We start from the raw sequence: 6,258 nt of genomic DNA on the forward strand, positions 1-6,258 counted from the left end.
CAAGGCCATCCATCTGCAGGTAATACTGTCAGCAGCTGGGAGGGTCATTTCTGAAGGGAGACCTGGATGATGCCTCACAGAGTCAACCATAGGTGCCCATCCAGGCTTCGAGGCAGGAGTGGCAGATGTCAGCCACTCTCCGTGGAGGTGCTTCAACCATGGTTGGAATGGCTGTAGTTGTTAGAAATGTTTTTTGCTTTATACTGAACCAAAAATCACTTCCTCGTCAAGTTCCAAATACCTGTATTCATTTTGGCTGTGAACAAGAAAAACAAAATGAGCCTTGAACGATCTGAAGAGAGCCATAATATCTCATTTTAAATCTTCCCTTGACCGAACTCACCTCATTTCTTCCACTGTTTTTTTGGCATATGCTTTTCTGGCCCCTTACTCTTCGTCTTTTAGCCTCCACGTAACATGTTTTTAAATTTGCGAAACTTAATATGCAGCATCTGAAATGAGATGCAGTAGCCCAGATGTGGCCTAACCAGCTCAAACTACAATAGGACAATTACGTAACATAATCTGTGCCTTACAGAAGAAGTAAGCTTGGAGGCAGTTAAGATTCTTGTGTCTTTTTCAAATGGATTGCTGTGAAGCAACCTCTCTCCAAATGTAAGTTCATGAAGACAATCACTGGGAACCTAAATGGAGACTCTAAAAGATCATTTTAAGCCCTATCATATTACATAGTGTGTATAATCATATTTTAATAAAAATAATAGCAAATGTTTATTCAGTCCTTATCATATGCCAGATATTGTGTTAAAAATTCTTGCATGTCTCCATCTCATTGGAACCTCCCAACAAGCCTGTGAGGTTGGTACTATGTGGATCCTCATTTTACAGAGGAGGAAACAGAGGACAGAGGATCAAGTAACCTGCCCCAAGTTACCACGTCAGTAGATGGAAGAGCCAGGACTCCAACTCAGCCAGTCTGACCCAAGAGTTACCTTCTTCTCTATGTGGATAGTACTTTGGTTTGGGTGATTTAAATTAGTGACTGACTTAACAATATCTCAAGGAAGTACCTTGAACATACAGAGAAGCTTAGAGGGCTTTAGAAAGATGGCATTTTTTAAAGGGGACAGAGCTGCAAAAACTTGATGCTTTCATGTAGGGACTTTCTTCACTGCTGTCAGAAGCTTTGTAAGGGCGAGGACCGCATTTGTTCATCTTCTAATTGTGTCCAGCACGGTATTTAAATCATGTTTTGATACTGGAGCTGGACCATGTAATCATTTCTCCTTTGCCAGCAACCAACTTAAGGTTTGTCAGTAGAGGGCGCTGGAGGGCCACTGCGAGGGGAAGGAGCTTTTCCCTGCGGTTCTTGCGCTTTTCTTCTTGCTCCTCTGGCCCAGTGGCCACTGTGCAGCTTCCTGCTGGAGACCTAGTGGTACACGACCTCCAGTGAGTGTCACTGGCACCCCAGCAAGTTGCTTCCGGAGTTTCACCAGTGTTCCAGTGGGAAGCTCCCTGAAGCACCGTAGTGAGATACTCCATCCCCTGTGGGCCATAGCCCACGAAGTCTGAATCTCATTCTCCAGAGAAGGGCCCCTCGCAAATTTGTTCTTTCCTTGAATACTTTCCTCAGCCTTGGGGATAGTAACTGCTCCCTACATCTGCTGTTCCACTTATCTTCAGAGATCGCTTTACCCCTTTGTAGTCAATCCCTTTTTACTAGTTAAAAATTCTTTCCATTCACATTTTCCTGTTTAAATTATTGCCATGGTTTCTGTCTCCTGATCAGACGCTGACTAACCCAGTGCTAGACGCTCAGTAAGCGGTGGGTGAATTCGTGAGGAACTGAGGAAAGATGCTTCATTTTCAATTTATTGCTGCTGTTTATCTTGCGGACTGGACTGGATGGACTAGGCTTCTGCCGTATCGAGCTCTCCCCAGATGTTTAAGTTGCTTGGGAGTTACATATTTTCAAGCAATCTGTAAAACCATCTCTCTTCTTCGCTCCAATTAAGTATTATGTGACATGTTCCAGTAGCACCAAGGATAAAGAAACCAGTTTCTCTCTCATTTGTCCCCTCTGCACAACCACCCTGGATTGGGTTTTTATCCTGTATTTAATCAGAAATAATCTGGCCAGTTCTAAAACAAACACCACTTCCCAGGACAGATTCAGGGATCCTAATGCAGGTGTTCCTATTTTGAGAATGCCATAGATTTTACCATTCATTTCTATAGGAATTGACTGAACTCTGAGTGCAGTTGACATTCCCAGGCTATGAGCAGTCCTGCTCCTACAATTTACACAAAACATGTTGCTACGGAATAACATTCCTATAACTTATTTTGGAGAAAATGTTTGAGGCTGAGGCAAATCAGTAAAATAATCTGGCATCTTGCTCTTATGTATCTCTAGGTCACACAAAACATTTTTCTCCTAAGGCAGGAAAACATGAAATATGAAAATCACAATGACATGTGTTTCTGTGATGATTTGCACAGATTGCCTGCCTACAGCTACATCCCAAAAGCTGCAGCCAAGTGCACCAAATCCTGAAACTGAACACAGTTCCAAAGAGGGAATGCCCAACCCTTCATTAAGGCTGATAGAAAAGCACATCAAGGACATGGTGAGGTTTTTCTTGTTTATATAATAAAATAGACACCAATGTTTAGCTGCTGAGTGTATAAATTTAGCCTGTGTGACAGTGGGAAGCCAAGAAGGAAGGAAGCAATTTGGGAAGTACGCCCTCCCCACATCACAGACATTCTCAGACCCCTCAGAAGACCCCAAAACACCAAAACAAGGTCCTACAATATATGCGTTTTTTTTTTTTTTTTTTTTTTTTTTCTTGCGTTATGCGGGCCTCTCACTGTTGTGGCCTCTCCCATTTGCGGAGCACAGGCTCCGGACGCGCAGGCTCAGCGGCCATGGCTCACGGGCCCAGCCGCTCCGCGGCATGTGGGATCTTCCCGAAACGGGGCACGAACCTGCGTCTCCTGCATCGGCAGGCGGACTCTCAAGCACTGCGCCACCAGGGAAGCCCAATATATGCGTTTTTTTAAAGCAAATCCACTCTCTAGCTTCAGGCTGTGTGTGACCTGGTTTCTCTCTTTAATTTTATAGCTATTGGTGGAAAGCTAACAGTGTAGTATGTCATGGTCAATATGTCAACCGCAAAGTGGGTGCCATGTTACAGAAAGATCCCAAGAGTCACTTAGTACATTTCCCTTGTAACCTGAGAGGATATTAGATGAATCCTTGGGATCTGGAGCGTCCGATGTCAGATCCCCACGTCTCAGGTGCTAAGTTGTCTGCCTAGATTTTAGAGTAAATTTTATGTATGGTGGCAAAGAGAGTCTTTCTGGGGGTGAAGAGCAGGTTTAGAGAGCCAAGTAGGAAGGAGGGGCGGTGTGCCACTTTTTATGAGCTATCATTTCAACTTTTAACGCTTGTCAAACAAATCCTTAGTAATTTTGAAATGGAAAGCATACACGTCCCACTGCCTACCTGGGCTTCTTACTTTGCACTACTGCTCCTCAAAAGCATTTTTTTAATTTGTGAAAGTCGAGTTAAGGGCACATCTTTGTTTAGTGTGTCACTTTTACCATGCTTATTAATATGCTAACAACCCAAAAGCGATTAAGGGTTTGGGATTCCCCTCCCCCCTTTGCCACAGGGCAGGCAGGACGTCACTCAGAGAAATATGAAAGGTGACTTCGTTTATATTTTTCTCTTTGCAGTCCAGTTCACCCACAAGAGGCCAATTCTCAGCCACCCTAACCCCCTCAAACATTTAGGGCATAGGGTTACACTTTTTGGTTGGTTCAGCAAAGATGGGAATTTTTGAATCTCTGAATAAGATATAGTCTGGTAGCAATGATGTTTATCTTGTGACTGAGTCATGAATGGTATACTCTTTTTTTTTTTTTTTTTTTGGCCCCTCAAACATTTAGGGCATAGGGTTACACTTTTTGGTTGGTTCAGCAAAGATGGGAATTTTTGAATCTCTGAATAAGATATAGTCTGGTAGCAATGATGTTTATCTTGTGACTGAGTCATGAATGGTATACTTTTTTTTTTTTTTTTTTTTAGGTAGATAAGAGCGTCATTTCCAAAAAGTGATGGAGGCTGGGGAGGATGCTCAGAGCCCCTGGGTTTCTAGCCTTTTCCTGGCTCAGTCCACTTTTCATGTATTGTTTAGAAATGGTTACGAAATAGGAATTGTCGGGGCTAGAGAGAGGAATGAAGTGAAGACTGTGGGAGTTAAGGAGGGAATGACCTCAAGCCCCAAAGTGATGAGAATTCCGTAGCAGGGGAGAGGGTCAAGGTCTCCGGGGCTCTGAGAGCAGAAATCTGCTAAGACCAGCATTGGAGGCAGCAGTGGCTGCCCGTGGGGTCTGCATCATTGCATTCATACTGCATTAGTAGCAAATCAGCTAAAAGAATTCACGATGCCCTCAAAACAGGTGGTTCGTGGGTAACAGGATGTCCCCTTGTATTGTTTATTCAAGAACAAACGGTGCCTTTGAAAACACTAAAGTCGTAATACAGGATCCTGGTAGGGCCTGGTCATCTTTGGAAAGAAGAATGGTTGCATTAAGCCAGTGTTTTTCAAACTGTGGTTGTGACTCTGAATGTCATCACCCCATTTAATTGATCTTTGACCAGCCTCTTTTAGGGGACTGTAATAGAAAAATCTCAGAGCATTTCATACATATAATTTTGTGACATTTCTTGGTTTCAGTTGTGTGTATGTTAAAGGTAATATATGTGCTGGGTTAGAAAATGGGATAGAAAAAGTGTAGTTCTTACAGTTGCTCAAGCTCCAAAAAGTAGAAAAATACTGCCTTAGGCAACTTTAAAAAGAAAAGGAGGGATTGATGGTGATATGTACTTCGTTGAGTGAGCAAACACCGCCCAACTGTTTTTTATAGATGCATGTGCATATGTGAGCATGCGTGCATATGTAAGTGTGTGCATGTGTTTGCATGTGTGCGAGTGTGCATGTGTGTGATCTGATTCTGCCACAATGTCTAGGCAACAGTGTACTTCCTCCTAAGAATAAGAAGTCATATAAGATTCAGGAGTTTATTTGAGGAGATGTTTTTTTAATGTGATAATAATTTCAGGAAATCTGATGGGCAAACCTCTAGCCCCGCATCAAGGTCCTGGAGATGCAAGAGATGCACCTCTTGCCATTGACTTAAAATTGTAAATAAGTCCTTAAAATGCTTTTCAGGTCACTGTGTTTTTGCCAGAGCGCAAGCTGGTCAGCTTTACAATAGTAGCATAATTTCATATGCTACGGATGAAGAAATAGTGTCAGCTGAGCTAGTTATGGTCCTTGGCTCTTCAGGGGGCAAACTCCCTGAATATATTTCCCTAATGGATCCCTAGAAAAGCACCATGATTGCCTTAGGTTTCTAAACAAAATGAAAAATATTCTTCCTATCAGCCTTCAAAGTTTCGAATCTGGTAACAAGCTAAGTGTAGAAAACCAAGCAGCCACACCTCAGGGATGCTGGCTAAGTCCTTCAGTAGGAAGATGAGACATGATGATGCTCAAAACGTCAGAGAGACAGTATCCCCTATAAGTGGAACATTTATTAATATTTTTAAGGTGCAAAAAAAAAGAGAGAGAGAGTGATGTAAAATGACAGGCACCTTCTTCAGAGGTCTGCTTTGTAGCCCAGGAACTTGGTTGATTTGAACAGTATGTTCTACAAGGCTGAGGGCCTGGGCTCCGTCTCTAACACAAAGCAAGGACCCTGATCTTGAGTAACATGTGATGCTCCAGTCAGTTTTTTGTAAGTCCACACTGTTGGCCATAGGAAGCTTTAATTATCACCCCTTCCAAGGAAACAGATCTCCACCACCTCCACCATCACACTGAAAACAGTCCAAAAGCGTATACGTTCCTGATGCTTTGTACAGAATGTCAGGCAATTCATAACAGTTGGCCTGAAAATGAATCCACACGAGAGGCAGCTGATGGGCAGATGGCTCCAGGACTTTCTCAAGGGAGAGAGAGAGCAACAGGAATGCTCCGTGTTTGAGGAACGAGAACATGTTCAAAACGGAGCAGGCAACCGCCACTGACTCCCTTCTTACAAGATCGGACAGCCTTTTATTCCTCATTTGAAAGTGGTCCCCCTGAACTGACACGGTTCTGCAGTTGAAGTGTTAGGTTTACCTTGCCATGTCCTCTGACACTTCCATAGAGGTTTATCTTACGCTGGGGCTTGCTAATTCTTCCAAAACCTTGGTTTCTGGGACTTGTTGTTTATTCAGCA

Source organism: Lipotes vexillifer, unplaced genomic scaffold (genome assembly GCF_000442215.2).
Source record: "Lipotes vexillifer unplaced genomic scaffold, Lipotes_vexillifer_v1.1 scaffold99, whole genome shotgun sequence".
Taxonomy (NCBI): Eukaryota; Metazoa; Chordata; class Mammalia; order Artiodactyla; family Lipotidae; genus Lipotes; species Lipotes vexillifer.